General features: G+C 38.0%; 1 protein-coding gene across 5 annotated transcripts in view; it reads right to left on the bottom strand.

Moving 5' to 3' along the window:
* Window positions 1-14,415, bottom strand: part of CNTN5 (contactin 5) — a 618,861-nt gene extending 604,446 nt beyond the window's left edge. For 2 of the 5 annotated variants that reach the window (XM_048294606.1, XM_048294600.1), the window contains exon 1: window positions 13,502-13,776. The gene's annotated coding sequence lies outside the window, so the exon portion shown is untranslated. Of the gene's footprint in view, window positions 1-13,372; window positions 13,463-13,501; window positions 13,777-13,940; window positions 14,098-14,233 lie in introns of those variants that run through there. The other 3 variants (XM_048294601.1, XM_048294603.1, XM_048294604.1) reach the window with 3 other exon arrangements.
* Between the last annotated feature and the right edge of the window lie 3,330 nt (window positions 14,416-17,745).

Below are 17,745 nucleotides of genomic sequence, written 5' to 3'. Positions count from 1 at the left end.
ATGAGCCTTGACATGATTTACTTCAATTTCCTATAAATGTCCTCTGAACATTAACTTACATAAATGTATTTCAGGACGCAGGTCCTTGAGGATGCCTGCACAAGCTACTTTATTTGTATTTGGAGACTCAAAAAAAATGTTGTATTTGTGAGTTTCCCCATGCTGCTAGTAAACTAGACAAGCTTAATGAAGCAGTAAAAAAAATATTAATCAAAAGTTCAAGTCATATTTTTATATACTGGTAGCAGAGGTTACAAATAAGACAAACAAAATCCCAGTTGAGACTGAATGCTTGAAAACTGACTGTTTCCTACCTGGTCACTCTCTCTTACTGAGGATAGCCATGTCTCAGAAATCACAGATGACAATCACAGTTCAAAACCTTTTGAATTTTACTTGCAATTCTGAAAAAAAACCCCAAACAGTGCCTTTCCCTGTGCACTCATGCATACATACATTTGAAATAATGGCTTGGGATGCAGAGGCATTGCGCTTGGCAGTCTTGGGTAATTACAGATCCCTTTCCCCTCTCCTTGGTTCACACCTCATCTAGTATAGGCTTTGAAAACTACCCAAAAACTGTAAACTGCTATTCCAAAAGATGTATACCTTATCTCCCATAAAAAGCTGTTACCTTTTTTTTCTTAGTCAGCCATGAACATTAAATATCATACAATAAATCTGCTTATTCTGAAAGCTCATGGATTTTATTACCTTGGCAACAAAGTAATCTGTTCAAACCACTTTTTGCTGCCAGATTTAGAGTTTTCTGTGTCACAGAAAAAGCCATGAAGAGAGGATGAACAGTTAACTGACTCCTTCCCTCATGCTTGCATCATCAGTTTCTAGAGATGGGAGAATAGATATAGAGTGAAAATGAGGTCCTTGGTTGCTCGGAACCAGAGGTAGTTAATAGATTAAATGGATTACAAGTAGATCTTTTGATTTTATGACAATGTCTGGCAAAATCCCAGTCGGGAATGGAATTTTATTTTCAGTATATCAAAAGAACATTTTTAATCTAGAGAAGAAAAACAGTGTGAAAGAAACAAACAAAACAGAATGTTCATTTTTTCACATCCATCTTTGGATTTTCATTGCCAAAGAAGCACCCAAAGGCTGTCATCAAAGATTATTACAAATAAATAAATAAAAAATCGAATCACTTCATATGGAAGCTCCTATAAGTTTCCCTTTTTTTTAGATGACTTGTTGATGATTTGTTCATTGTTTCCAAAGGAGAAAAAAAAGTAGTGACAGTGATTCAGACATCTAATGCTTCAGTGCTGTTGTGTTGGTGTCACTGAGAGATGAAAATCTCCCGCCCCAGCACGAGGATGAGATGGAGCAAGTTTCCCAGAGAGACTGTATCCAAACCCCATCAAAACCTCCTGCCACTCCAGAGCACACTTCCAGAATACTTCTCCTACTCAAATGGCAAGGGACTTGCAGCACCATCTTCAAAATGTTGAAGGCAGTATGCCCTACTGAAAAATATAACCAAAGCTTGATCTTTCTCTGGAAAGCAACCATACACAAATGGCACACCAGGGAGTCATATTAAACATTGTGCAGTGGTTTTTGTACCAAACACAACAGGTAAGCAAATATTTTTGTGGTTTTTCTGTCAGTCCTGGAAATTCAGTGTGAAATATGAAAAACAGGTAAGGTTCTCTTTCCAAGTATGATCATGATTAACAAAAAGAGTTGGAGGGAAAATTGTTGTGAGTTACTGCTCAGACGCCTCATCATAGGCTGCAGTAATAGAGCTAATTTATTGAAGTGGGGACAGTAAGAACCTTGCAGATATATATATTTTTTTTTGAGTTTACACCAGCCAGAAAATAATATTATTCACTATTAGTCATGGCACTGGTTGCATCTTTATCTAGTCTCCTGAAAAAAACAAATGGAAACCTGTTTTTCTGAATATTTTATGCCGTTGAAAGGGAACTACATTTGACTGAATCAAAGAGATTGTTTAAAATTTTTATGATGTGTTTATCAGATATTCAATGTTTTTGTGATTTTTATAATAAGAAAGATAAAACCTCATAGAAAATAGATATTGGGGTTTACAAGACATAATCTACAAAAATAAAGACATTTTTAAGATTAAGGAGCATATTTTTGAACGTTCCTGATAGAAGTACAAAATTTCTATAATTCAAAAGTACTATTCCATGCCATGAAGTAAAGATTAGGTGTAATTAGCATGCCCTTTTTCAAGGTACTCGTTCAGGACTTCACTTAAGACTGCTTCACTGAAATGCAGTCAACGTTTGTTAAGTGTATGCTTAGTTTTAGGCTGTGTATGAAGTTGCTCAGAACGTGTGTACGTGTTTCCCCAAGTCAAAGCTGCAATCACTACTGGTTTCAGCATGCCCAACATACAAGCTCTACTGCTTTGCTGGGCAGGGTGTGGGTCTCCTCTTCCCCAGACCATCAATACTTAGAAGAAAAAGCCAATAAATTTTTCTAATTTTTCATTTTTCATTTTCATTTTTCTTGCCCTGAATATACAGAGGAATAAATCACTACCTGAGATTTAAATGTGCATGAGACACTTGCTCCTGTAAGACCTCACATGGAGATCTAACCAATCAGTTAGTCATTGAGATGCATTAAACACCTTTCTATCCTCTCCTGCTCCTCTCTGATATTTTTACCATTCCTTTTCTGACAGCTCCTACCTTTTCATACCCTCCTTTTTAACATTCATTTTAACACGTCATTTCCTGCAGCCCTTGCTGGTGAGAAGCAGTTACAGGAGCCTACCTTTTCTCACAGCTCAGCCTCTTGCTTGGATTGTTGGTGTAACCTGGCACTTTTCAAGAATTGATTGGTCACTCAGATCAAAATGTTAAATATTTAAAATGGCACCACACCATTCATAAAGTGAAACCTAAAGTGTTTGTTTACTCTCTGCTAATTATTTTAGTTCAAGCAGGCAGACTCAACTGTCTACATTATTAATTAAACCTGTAAAAATGATCTAAGGACAGGAAATTTGGTTCTTGCTGCTAGCAGTGCTAAAGATTAAGCCACAACTCTCATTAGCTATAACATGAAAATCTTTTTCTCCAAACTGCACCAACACAAAGCTAAAAAAAATCATATCAGTCCATATTTCTAAATGGTTTGGAGAGAAGATTAGTAATTGTGAAATCTCAGATGTTAACCATTTTTAGGAGGCAAAAGTGATGTTACTAATTTACTGGTGTTTGTGGCTATCTTTGGCCTGAAGTAGCAAAGACTCATGTTCTCTAAAGTAGCATGTTTTAACACTAAAGGGTTTGAAGGTTTTCTTAAAGGAAAATGGAAGGTTTCCCCAAAGGCCATACAAGAGCAATATATAATATTCCATGTACAACTTCTACCAGTAATCTTTACAACTATATATTTGCTATAGGAACATCATCATTGGGTTTTTTGATCAGCAACACTGTAATGTGATGGAAACCACCACAAAAATTCACATTCCTGCTGAAAAGAATTGCGTGAAAACCCTTAAGAGTTATTGTTTTTATATAAAGTTTGATAGTTTCATTGCACTACCTGAAGCAATGCAAGTTTCCTTAGCTGGTATTTTCCACGATGACCTGAAACTCCATTCCATTCTGTCAAAAGATTCACACAGTGGTCGAGTGCTGATTTGCAGTTTAGGGCTAGAAACACTCAAAATTCTCATTTTTGTTAGACACAGGGGGACAGACCCAAAGGGAATGGAAGAGTCTAGTTATAGCTTGCAAAGAGGTGGGATAGATACAAGCACACGTCTGTGAACTGCAGCTTTTGAGTGTTGCAGAATATAAAGCCTACCACTCTGCTGTGTGTCTCCACAGGGCTCTGGAGCCTAATTATAGAGCTGTATGAAAAAGTTCTGCTTGTCAGCAGAACCAGCAGGAGGGAAAAAAAAATCATATTTTTGCACATTCACAGAAGAATAAAATATTTAGGCAGAAAATCATCATTGCTGCAGATGGACACTTACAGAACAAAAATGGGTAATTTTTGTGCAGCTCTGCTTGTCACTAGCATAGCCAGAATACATTTGGTAGCAGATTTAAAATCCAACCTAGAATTCCTCAGTCACTGCTCGTGGTAAAATGTGCTTCATAGAGCAGTAGGGGTTGAGGATTGCAGGAAAATTCAAGGTAGGGAAACTATCCTAAAATGAGCAGTCAGGATTCCACCAAATTTAGTGTTGCTGCACTTGCTTATGCCAGCAGCGAATTTGTCTCTTGATGGTTTTGAGTCCTTCTGAGTAAAGATTAGCCATGAAAGCCTGGTCACAATTACGACAAGGCAAAATGTGAAGATGTGACCCTATTGAGGCAATGAGGAGAGAGATCTAGAAGACACAGGAAAGAGATGCACAAACTGTTAATGAAAATAGCAGTCAGCAGGTGCTAGAGGCCAATAGATTTTAACTGCTTGCTTTCATTATATATAAAAGATGCTCTTTAAATGCATACTTTGAGTGAGAAGAAATATACCTATAAAAGAGCTACTTTATACCCAGAACATTTCATATGGGCAACTAAAGTAGTTTTAGGAGAAATATGAGTTGACAGGATGATAGGCACAATACCTGATTCCCAATGGTGTTCGGTGACAGCTTCTACCCAGTATATCAAAAAAACTCAGTAACCCAGAACAGTGTTTTGTGTGTGTGCTGTGTGACCCTCCACAACACTAATAGAGTGATTATCCATTTGCAGGTGCAGGTCTGTGACACAAAAGGTGAATAATTTATATGGACTTTCCCCTTCTTCCCCTCACACAGCACCAAGCAGAGAAATGGGGATTCATTACTGCGTGGTTCTTGCCATTTCTGCACTACCCGGCCTGTGTTTGTAGCCACTCAGTGGAAAGCCTGGCTCTTAAACACAAGCTGTAGTGACCTGTACTTTCAGCTTTGGATAAGTGTTTTTCTCTTATGCTTGTTAAATGCAGTGTGAATTTTACGTGAAAGTGCTTTTTTCTTATTCCTTTTTTCTTTCTTTTCCCTTGGCATCATCTAATTTGGCAGTTCTTGGAGTGCTAGAGAGTCTCTTTAATGTATCTCAAGGCACAAGGACTCTGACTTTACTGCATTAACGGAATACATTTATTTGCTGCCTTTATACGTGGCAGTGGGAACTGATGAAAGATTGTGTTCTCAATACTTCCCTCATCTCCTTCTTTGTCTGACATTAGCAATAAAATACAAATTACAGAAAAGGCAAACCAAGCATACAAATTAAGAAAACTAATTTCATGCCAGCCAACATGTGGGAAAATCTCAGGTGATGAGGAAATCAAAGGAAAATCGCAATAAAACAGACTATACTAAGAAGAAATAATTATAAATAAAGACACAGAATCCAATAATATTTCTATACACTAGTAAGTAATAAAGTAAAAATAAAAATGAGTAGAAAGTAATAAAACTCTCCTGCAATAGGATCTTCTGCCCATAACCTGCCAAAGTGTCTGTTTTCTTAAACAATGAAAAAGGATTTCTTGCAATATCTCTTAGGTGCTTTAAAATCTGCCCTGTATTATAAAGAAGTAAAACAACCCCATGTTTACTGTGCTTGATGCTGGAAGCTGACTTTGTTTTGTTTAATTTTTATTTTCAAGTTAATGGATGAAGTTTTTCTCAGCCAGTTCAAAGAAAGTTAGGCTCAATAAAAGGTAAACCTTTGTATTTTTTTGCTGTTACATCATTGCAATTCTATTATAAACCCAGAAATAAAACAGAAATAAACAGAAAGTCCAAAACCACTGCCTTTCATATAGCTATTTACAGTCTTTTTTTTTTCCACTGCAAAATATTCCAGATCTTATTATACCACCTACAGGTAGTTTTTAGATAAATTCTTGGGATCCCCTGAGCTTCTCAGTTACTCTATGTTCCAAAGAGAAAGTGTGTCCATTACAGATTTTGGAGAGGTTTCTCATGACCCACACTGTTTTGACTTTAAACCAATCCTCAGAAAAAAGCCTGCTATTTTTTTTGAAATCTTAGATAACACATGAAACTAGCATGCCGGTTTTGATATAGACATTATCTTCAATAAACATTACAAGTGTTCAACTGACTGTATTTTCTCATATGTCAGCTTTTACTTGATGCAGAACGTGACATATGAAACTACTAAGCATTTTCTGCTGAAGCAAAATCACAAAAAGCTATGATAAATTCCTCTTTCACATATTATTCTCATTCAGAAATCCTATAATCCTATATAATCATGCACATATTGTTTATAATTTCAACATATTTTTGTAAGCTTTGAAAGAAATCCTTGGCAAATTCCTTTCCATTCCTTTACAACTAAAATCTTGCTGCTTCAAAGGAACTATTTTACAAAGATTGACAGAGAAGGAATCCTGATAGTAATTTATGGATACTTAATGAAAACTTACAGAGGTAGCAGAAATTAAGTAATGACTGTTTAAGCACAGAATCTGTATTGCTCCTTTACACTTTATGCTTCCTGATTTGCCCAGCCTGTATTTATTTTCTCGGGAAGGACTTTGGGTTTTGTATGGTTTGAATCAATCAGTCTGTCTTGCTTCTGCTTTGTAGAAAATATGCAAGAATTTAATCCAAATTCAACTGAATTGCACTGCTTTGATGCTGCTTATTTTCTCCAGTTGTTGATTAATATGCTCCTTGTGCAAACATCTTCCTCCTACCTGATGCCTTCAGTAATGTCTCAATTGGTTGCTGATGACATTCAAATTTCCTCCAGAGATGCCTTTTGAAGTCACAAACAGAGGATTATGCCCATCAGTGAATGACTCAGGCACAAAGTGATTGATAAGACAAATAAATACTTAGATCTCAGCAATCAGTCAGTTGTGATATGCAAGGGGGAAAACAAGACTGCAGGCATTTAAGCTATATATCATGTTTTCTAAATTATCTTTATATTCTAATGGCCCTCTTAATAAATTATCCTCCCTGGTTATCTGATCTGAAATACATTTTCAATTATGCCTCTTCTCAAACATGTAACAGTCAGTCTTCTTCAGTCTGAAGCTATTTCAATGTCCAAGAAATAGCTTCCAAAGTCCAGAAAGAGGAAATACTACACAACTGGTTCTGAACTGAAAAGCTGTGTACACATACATCAGAGAGACTTTATGACATCAGAGAAGTAATGGCTTTATTCCCACTTTCCCTGAGCTGAGTTTTATGTAAGCAGCAACAATACATGACACTGAATATGTTACAGGGGAGTAAGAACATTTTGAGCATCTTGCACATATGAGACTGAGAAATCAGGACCTTTTATCACCTCAGATGCGCAAAAGTCAAAATCCAAACAAAGAATAAGGTTGTGGTACAAGACTGAGTAAATTATTTGTTTTCTTTAATCAATTATATTTGGATTGACAAAACAAATAAAAAGTTTTAATAAGGAGAACTTATCTTTTAAAAGAATGTCATGTGAAAGTCCATATAATTGTTTTTAATAAGTTTTGATCTGCATGAGGTTTTGGTAACCTGAAGAATAAGTTAATTTAGAAACGGGGTCTAAAAAGTCCACATTTCAGAAGCAATTGTGGACTACTGGTACTGTCTTCAGACAAATTTTCAAGACATTTTATAGCATATATGTGTGATCATTACACATGTCATAGTGTTGCAGATAGTATCTCAGGCTTTTTTTCTGGTGTGGGAGCTGATCTTGAAGAAATCTGTACATGATCATGGTAGCATGGTTGTGAAACACAGATGTCTTCCCTTAGCTATAAGCTCTTCAAAGGTCAGAAATAACAGCAAATAAAAGGAAGTCTTTGAGTTAAGCCATAGATTTCTTAGATTCAGGGACCATTTTGTGTTTACAGCCCTCAGTGCAACAAAGCCTTGATTTATGATTATCACGTCTAGTTGCCATGATGATGATAAGGTTTATAATGGAATAAAGGGCCTTGATAATAAAACAAAAAAATCTTCTATGACAATCAGAGTTCTAATCTAAATAATATTTAGTATAGACTTGTAATGTAAATTAGACAGTTGAGGCGACTGCATTTTAAAGTGGTATCTGCATTTTTTTATATATATGTAAACAGATATATATGTAAACAGAACCTGCAAATTACAGTAAAAAAGAAAAATCTAAAATTTATATATACAGTTGGTGAACTGTACATCAAAGTAACCTATACAGGAGGTACAGAACTATACTTGGGGGGGGGGTCGGTTTTTAAAGTGCCACTTTACAGACAAAGTTTTCATTAGTTTGGTTTAGAAAGAGGGCTGTAGTACAATATTCCAGGCAATGAAAGCTTATGGGAAAGAAATTAATAAGCCTTCAAATCCATTTTTGTGCTAGGCATACTAAAATTCCTATACAGTAACAAGAGAGCTCATGAAATTGGCAGTATTTTCTATTTCATCCATTCTGTATATCTTGCCCCCCCATCCAAGCCATCACAAGAATAAATGTAAATTTAAATGGATAATCCTGATTACATTGTAGTAATATGAACATGACAAAGCTGAATGACTTTGTCAGACCAACTGTGATCAATGTCCCCCAAGTGTTCCAGCCTGTCCACAGTAATTTCTTGGAGTGTCTATAATACTTTTGGCAAATGTTCTCTGTGAGAACCATCACAGAAGAAGAGGTAAAACGTATACTGTGACTTTGTTGACTCATTTTGGTGTGGATTTGTTCATTACACTTCAGGTCTATGTGGACATCTGCGAATAACCAAGAGTAGATGGCATATGAAAGTCTGCAGAGTAAGCTAACAGGGATAATGGGTCATCTTTCAGAGCATATGACATACGTGTTCTTAAACAGTTAAAAATTAATCACCTTTCCCAAATGTAAATTTCTGTTAATCTGTTCACCATTTACCATTTAGTTTTGAGGGCACATTTGTGGGAGACCATTGAAGCAAACACATCTTCTGGATATGTCTATTCATGGCTAAGAAAGAATTACAACTCTTCAAGTTTAGTGCCTGAATGTCTTCTCAAAATAATATTATAAGGAGGTTATCCTTTTATATCAGCTTCTTCTGTTACTATGACCAAACAACCTTTTCCATTTACCCTTCCATCTGTGTAGCCACTACTCTTGGTTGAATGCACCACTATAGCAGCTTCGTTACAACCTATAGCAGGAATGTGACAGCCACCGGATAATGTCCATCATGCACTTGATGAAGACTATAAACCCAACAAAAATAAAATGGGATTCATGAATTCTTGCAAAATGATGCTATTTGGTAAGGGAAGACACCCAAAAGACTGGCTTGATATTATGCCTACATCAATTACAAAGCTGTACATTTAGTCTTGATCAAAATTATTTGAAGGCTAGGAATCCTGTTGAATATATAGCAAATCTTTAACTATTAAAAACTGAACATTTTTCACTCACAAGGAGGCTGAAGTGAGTGTACAAGTCCCTCCCTGTATGTTGAGTGAAAAGTTGTCATCCTTCACCCCTCTCAGGAACTGCAATGAACTACCTACAAACTTTGTCCGCTTTTAGTTTCAGGAGCTGAAGGTTCTCCAAAGATAGCATCATGTTTTAACACCATTTACAATAAAACCTTTAAGAGCATACTGAAAAAGGAAATTCCCAAAAGAGGTTTCTGATGGATGGAAAGAGTTTGATGTATTTTCTATTTCTAGGTATGGGAAGGGAGAAGAGTTATCAATTTTCCCCAAGACTGATGTGTAAGTTTGGTCCTGAAGGAGATGTAAAGAGGTGAGCTATGGTCGTGCAACTAGTACATGACAGCATGCATCATTCTGACATAACCTGATGGCTCTGTAAGCTTAGGAGCTAGTCTGAGTGGATGACTATACACAAAAAGTATGAGCATGTGATCAAGAACATCAGCTGTAGCATGGATGGTAATTCTAATGTTTTATTATATTCATAACATACAGAATCTGACATAGTATTTCCCTTATTACAGATCCTCTTGCAACACCTTAGAATTGCCTTGTTGCCTTTATGAAATACAGTGAGAAAACATCCTAAACTTCCTTTTAGAAAGCAGCTCATAAGCAAAGATCAGATTTTCTTATGGTTCACACACTTTGGGATATTTTCATAAATCAGCCAGGAAATTAATTATAAAAACAAACAGATTACATTTCCTTCCACTAACTAGAAAATATTACTGTTGCTGCTATTCCAGCTTGCAAAGACAGAGAGTCATTGCTCTTCTGTATATATGTGTGTGTATAAACACATCTATACATGCATACACACATTATGAGTCTTTGAAATCTTTAGGCAAAATAAGAATGTCTTTATCTTATCAAGTTTTAACAATTTCATAATTTGCAAGCCCATCCCCTAATAAAGTGTTATTGATCAAAATTGCTCAGGAGATAAGAATCTGTAGAGACTCCATCAGTTCCAGAAAGAGTACTTTTCCCTTGTAAAACATTAAGAAGTTGGTAATCCAGGGTGTAACAGACCCTGAAAAAAGCATCAGAGAAGCCATGCACAGAAGGAAGAAAATATACTGGGAAGTGCCTACCAATATAGTATTAGCAAGCAAATGTCTATTTCACACTGATTGTCAGGGAATTAAGAATGCAGTATAACTGTGGTGGATTTTACTTAGCATTTTAGAGTACAAGAAATTGTTCAAACGATTGAGGTTGTTCTGCAACTGAAAGAAAGTGCAATGCAGAAGCTTTAGCAGGAGCATAAGGAGGGAGCAGACCAACAGTGGCAAATTATGCAGTGCATTCAGAGGAACTAAAATCTGTGTTGCAGGCTACAAGCAGAAATGCAAAATCACTCAGAAGAACTATTTTTTTTTCAATGCCATCAAACCAATCACCTCAGATGGCTCAATATCTTGGTATGTATATTCTTAACATACAGCTTTCTATGATGTCTTTTGTAAAGACTTGCATTAATTATTTAAAATAAATATTCCTATCATTAACCTAATCAGAAAACTTCCAGTGTGTTGAATCTGTTCAGTGGAACAGATTTTTCTATATTTCTAGAAAATCAGATCTAGACCTTTTGAACATACCAGCTTTTTACAAGCAAGAAGGAAAACTGGATCTCAGACTGTCACTTAAAGCATCATACTTTTAACCTCCTCTTTCCATACAGAGCTCTTTACCTTTACTGACACCCTCTGGTCCGTATGTCTAAGTCAGGTTTGAATTCATTCCAGCACTCCTTCAAAAATTTACTTTCCAAATCAATATTTTGTGGAGCACAGAACTGGATGTTTTTTGAAACTCACATAAATCATATCACTGATTCCCCAATAGTTCACCATGTCAGCAACTTATTCAGGGGACTCAAGCAAATTTGCCAGTCATGACCTTCCTGTACTGAACCTTTGCTAACAGTCATCCAAGAGATGCATTTCTTAAAGTTGCCCTTTATCATTTTCTAACAGCAGAGCTTTTAATCACACCTTTTATCTTAGCTGCTACAATATTTTTCCTCAAGACCTATTTTCAAAGCTGCTTTCTTTCAAATTCTCAACTATAATTCAGCCAGTGAGACGTTTTTATTTTCTGTTTTCATTCTTAGTACATCTGCCCTTGTTGTAAAATGAAATTAAGATCCCTACATTTTTACCAACATTTTTACCTCAAATTCAAAATATGAACTTCAGCTTCATATTGACCAACAAAAAATCTACACTCTTTGTCTCCAAACTGTCCATAGCTATCTTCACACTTTCATGCCATGATCTGCAAGTTCTGACTTTTTGCATGGGCATTTGCTTTGTAGTGTATGAAACAGAAGCGCTGCATGTTCAATAGTCCACTTATAAAACTACTTAGCTGTTATCACCTTCAAGAGTGCTTAACACTTCACTCTCCTTACTATATTTGTTGTCTTCCAAAACTTTGCCTTCTTAACCACATCTCTTAAACATTCCCATAGTATATCCTGACAGAAGGCCACTCTACATAAAACATTTCTCAGTTACTATAGTTCAGGTTCATGTCTCAGTTTTCTGTCTTCCTTTTGGCATACCTCAAACTAGTAAACAAGCATTTGTGTTTTCCCTCACAACAAGATAGAGAAGGGGTTTTGGGGGGAGGAGGCTGGGGTTTTGGTTTTTTTGTTTGTTTGTTTATTTTACTTGAAACTTTGTAGGTAAGTGTTATAGTAACTAAAGTCAATTTATTAAAAATATTTTTAGAAATTCTACTAGAGCATTTGATAGCTTTTTAAAGTAATGGTCTAGTTATTGCTAATTCTTTCAATAATTCCTGTAATAATATTAATCAGAATAAACTGATCTTGTGTTAATATTGATTGCCATAAAGTACTTCTGAAGGAGTGGTACTATAACTCAGCAAGAATTAATGGCACTTTTATTAATTGGAAAAATGTCATTCAAATTTTAATCATCAGGAATCCCCCTTTAGCTTTTGGCTAATAGTGAGCATGTAATTTATTTGTAGTTTCAAACTTCAGGGTCTCATCCATAGCTCACTGAAGTCTAGAGGAATGCTGTAACCCCTCAGGAAAAAAACCTGGTACTGGGTCCTTCATTTCAAAAAACCAATAACAACTAAATTTGTGTCATTTCAAGGAAACATTACTTTAAAAAAAAAAAAAAAGAAATGAACTTTGCAAAAACTTTAAGCTACATTTCTGAAATACTGCAACACATAGAAAACTTAAATCCTAAGTACTCACGTTACACTATCTTGTCTAACTTCTGTTTTATGAAGTTTCTGAGCTTAACAGGAATGCAACTAAACAGCTGAAGAAGCACAGATACAGTCATGGATTTCTTTTTTTCTGATATAAAAATCTTAAAAACACAGTGTTGTGCTCTATGTCACAATAACTCTCAGTTCATCTTCTAGCCAGTTCACAGACATTCCACATAGTCTTATCAACTGTCCTCACATCAGAGAGGAAAAATCAGTGCATCTTTATGTAATTCCATCTCCTCTCCCTGTCAGCAAAGGAGAAAGAAGAGTCCTGGCACCGTACTTTTCTAATTCCAGAGATAACTGTTTATCGCAAAGCTAAGTATCATTCCAAACTCCAAAACAACACAACTTTCAGTGGATCACTATAAACTCAATATGCTGGGTTATTTCCTGATTCACCCTAGAGCATTAGCATGGTAGCTCTCCCAAACATAAGAAATTAGCACATTTAAACAGGCATTCCTTCTCTGGAGTATGTATTGTACTAAAAGCCTCACATCTCTCTTCACAACTCATTCACTGCAGTAGTTTGCTCGCTAGTTAAATGACAGGAAGCATATAGCAGACCACGGTAATTTCTGCTTCAACTTTTCTGCTCAATTATGACAACAATTTCAACGTAAGATTCAAAACAAAAAAGCAAAACACATAAACCCGCAGCCCAAAAATGGGATCTCTCACCGTTGCCGGCTTCACAGTAGACTGCTCACAGAGATGCTGCGATGGATATTACAACAAGTAATCTGCACACGCTCCAGAGTCTAACCAGGGAAATCAGTGCCTGGCTGGGGGAACGGCAAAGACACTTACCGCTTCTCTGGCACCGTCTCTCTCGCCCTGACTCTCAGCCTCTCTCTCCCATCCTCCTGACAGCCTCAAATATAGCAGTCCCTTATGGTGCTGAGCCTGGGGGAGCAGAGGATTGCAGAGTTGGGTTTTTTCCCTTTTTTTTCCTCTCTTTTTTTTTTTTTAAACCATCCAGAGGTAGTTCTCCAGACCCGACCGCCTCTCCTCCTCGGCTCGCTCAGTGATGGAAAGCCCCAGGTGAAGGCATCCGCGCCGGCAGCTCCCGCGAGCCCCTCCCGGCCCCGCCGTGCCCCCTCCCGCGGGGGGACCGAGGCGCCTCCCCCGGCTGCTCCCGGGGGGGCGACGGAGGCTCTGCCCGCCCCTGCCCGGACGCGTGTGGATGTATAGATTATATGGATGTGTGTTTATGTGAGTGCCATCTCACACCGCCGCTCGCCCCTACCCCTAAGCGCGCAAGGACTCCCCTCCTCTCGCTTTCCTCCTCCTCCTGCTGCTCTCCACCTTCCTCCCTGGTTTTCTCCTCTTCACTCCTCTGCCCCGGAGTGTGAAGGCAAGAGGGCGAGTTGGCGAGCGCTGTCCCCTGATCTCCTGCTCCTCTAACCCAAGACACCAGCTTTTTCCATCCACCACTTTCTGACCCCATTCTCTCCTTTTCATCCCCTTCCCCATTCTCCGTCCAAGTGGATTGGTTTTTTAAGATTTTTTTTTTTTTTTCGAATGCGTTTTATTCCTCACCAGCGGTGATGACCCTCCCTACCCCCGCGCTCTGCAGCCGGAGCCGGGAGCCCGGGAGCAGCGGCTGCTGCCCGCAGCGCAGCGCAGCGCAGCGCACCCTCTTCTTCTTTACAACGCGGCTGCTCCGGCTGGAGGCACACCCGGGGCAGCACCACGCGGCCGGCAGCCGGAATGCCGCGGCTACGGCAGCCCCTTCCCTCGCCGCTCCCTTCCCCACCATCCACCCGCTTTTAGCCGCATCCCCGCTGAGCAGCCGGCAGCGCCCCGCCTCGCCCCGGCCCCGCGGAGCGCCCCGCGCCCTCCCCGCCCGCCGCGCCCGCAGCACCCGCCCCGCGCAGCCCCGCCGGAGCCGCTCCGCCACAGCAGCCTCCTGACAGGCGTTCCTCGGCCGCTTCGCATCCATCCATACATCTAGCGGGTTCCCACTCTTTGCCTCTCCCTAATGGCTGTCCTCAGGTTCCAGGCTGCTTCTAATCCTTCCTTTCTTCTTCTTTTTTTTTTTCCCCCCTGTGGCAATGGCAACTTCTGCTATAACATTTAATACTTTTCTGGCCGTCTCTGCTTTTCTTTCCTTGCCTTTTTTCCCCTTTGCCTTCCACAAGTAGTCAGGACTCTTTTTTAACTTACCCATTAACTGAGTAATTATTGTATAGTTCCTATTCCTATTCTCTGTGATTTTTCTCTGCCTCAGTGATTCAACAGAAAGCGTAAACCATTTCAATGGTTTATGTTTTCTGAACCTCTGTGGCATACTAATATGTGTGTGTATGTGTGTGCATTTTTCTTTACTAATTTTTCTTTGTATTTATTTATTTTTTCTATCCCAGGTAGTTTCTGACTAATTTTTAAAAACTGACCTTTATTTGGTTTAGATTCAGGAGAAAGACGATTCTGGGTTAATTCTGGAATTTGTTTGCGTTTCTTATACAACTCTAGTCTTAAACTGGCAATACTAATACAAGTTTTTTCTCTGTGTCTTTTGCTTGTCTCTTATATTGAAGCCTCTAGCAAGATAAGATACTAGTGATGAGTGACACAGTTTTATACACTTTTGTGGTCCTGTATAATATATGGAAGTCTGTCAGAGGATTTACAGCTCAACATCACGTTCAGTAAATTCTGTCCACTACTGTCAGTGAGGATGAGTTGCAAAAAACTCTCAATTCCTTTTTTTATTATTCTAAGATTGCAAATTTCCATTCTTTCATCACCATCTCCCACTGTCTTAACTATCATAGTGGAAGAGCAAGAATGAACCCATCATTAGAAACGGATTTTGTCTGGATACACTATCCCATACAAACACAGAAGAAAATTGTCTCCACAACTGTGGATGGGTCTCCAGGCATATTTCTGTTGGGCAAGCAATGCTGCAACTTGACATATCAAAGCTTCCCTTCATTGACTCAATTCACAGAAAATTATCATGTGGTCATTATTTCTAGTGTTACTAGGTTACAAGACAGCATTTAATCAGAAGCCAGGAATAGTGACTGCATTAATTCTGATCTTATTAATAACTTATGAGGCTCCATTTCTCAATATTTCCAAAGTGAACGCTAAAGCCACAAGCATTTTTGCTAATAATTTTTTTTTGCATACTGTAGATATTTATGACAATAGTGACATTACTTTTGAAGAGGTGATTTTCATTGGTTACTTTTTTTACAGGTAGAGATGGAATTAAAAGAAATGCAGAGTTTGTTTTTTTTTTTTTAATCATAAAGACTTGACTTTATGGTCTTCATCTTCCTTTGTGAAGTTTATAGGGTTATTTTTTAAAATACTTTCAGGCACCCATGCCATACACACTGGGTTACACACTATTTTTCTTTTAGCTCACTTTTACTCAAAGTCCTTGTCAAAGTACATCTTTCTTATGAATGGCAGCTTATAGTGTTTGCTTCCTGCTTTTTAACTTCACATCAGCAATATTTCTACAAGGAGGTATTTTTTCCTTTAATAAAATCAGGAATTAAGTGGATTTGTATGAGCACGAGTTTTATCTTTCTTTGAAAGGAAAGTGGCACGCAGCTTTTAAACAGGTTAAAATTTCATTTGATTCTGTGTATCCTTTGCAAGGTCAGTTCCTGCTCTACTCCACCACTGTAAGATTGTGAGCTGTTTTATGGCATGCATGTTCAGTGTTTAGTGCATGGACAGTGAGTTATATTCAGCATAAACAGTACTTTGTTGCAGTACTATTATTGCTATAGACTTTAAGCCAACCCAGCTGCATTTTGCGTATCTGGTCCAGTTGTCCGGCTATTAGCGAAATAAAGCCTTAATTTCTCTATCTCAGTGTCTGCAGTGGACAAGCAAACAGATGCAGCATATCTTCAGTCTGAATTGTTTCTGAGCTCTTTTCTGATTTGTTTTGTACTTCTTTTCATTCAGTCTCTCTTCTTTCAAGCAGGGCATAATGTATTTTTTTTTTCCCCACATGGAGAGCTATCTGAGTGGTACCATTACTGTTGGGATATTTTACTGTTCTTTCTTAACCAGTTGCAGAATATAAGGTAGGGAGTGAGTTTTGAAGAAAAGAATTAGCTGCAAAATTTCTCCCCCCCATCTGTGTCTGCAACAACACTGGAGGTGTATCTTTAGAGATAATGAAAGCTTCCCTTGCTCTTCCCCTTCTGTTTATGAGAAGTTCTCTCAGGTACCTGGAGGGCAGTACTTGAAAATAGTAGTTTTTGAAAGGTGTACACTGGCCCTGTTTTAGTACACAGCTGTATAATTTTAGTGGCAACCACTATATTTCGTCCTCCTCTAGAACATCTGGATACACTCCTCATGGCTGTATAATTGGAGTTATAAGAAAATTTTCTAGGGGGATAAGCAGAATTATGTGTAAACGTGACACATAATTCTTCAGGCCTTTGGCAAACATCAGAAGATTCAGAGCCTACCATGAAAGCTTTCAGTTATAGCAGATAATTAACAAACTGAAGACGTTAGCAATGGAAAGAAGTTGCTGCATAAAATTAAAAAAAAAAAAAAAAACAAGCTCTGGGGACTTGAACCTCTTAAATTTTCGGAAGTGCAAACAGATGACATCTGGTCCAACATAAAGACTGGAAGAATGTCAACCTATTTGAAAAAGTTTTGATGCAGCAGAATGAAGCATATTTTGTATCACAGCTTTATAGCATGTCACAATGGTCACTGAATGTATTGTTCATTGAGCAGTGGTCTGAGAAGATGACAGAGCTGCACTGCAGTTAGTCAAGCACATTAAGGATGATGAGGCCATTCTGTTACTTGTTAAACAACACCAGTGTAAATTTCCACTGCTGCCTGGTTGAAGATAAAATGGTCTGGGTCCTATACATTTTGATATATTCGGGTATAGGCAGTATGTTGCTACTGAAATAATGATCATCAAAGAGCTAAACAGCAATGCTGTGGAATTCGTTTATTGACAGAAGAGGACAGGCCGAGTGCTCCCTTGTCTCTGCAGAAGCCATAGACTGTGGGAGAGACACAGGGAAGTGACAGATGTGAATACC

Source organism: Corvus hawaiiensis, chromosome 2, assembly GCF_020740725.1.
Source record: "Corvus hawaiiensis isolate bCorHaw1 chromosome 2, bCorHaw1.pri.cur, whole genome shotgun sequence".
In the NCBI taxonomy this organism is placed as follows: Eukaryota; Metazoa; Chordata; class Aves; order Passeriformes; family Corvidae; genus Corvus; species Corvus hawaiiensis.
Note: the sequence above shows the minus strand (reverse complement) of the source record. Positions and strands in the feature narration are given on the sequence as shown.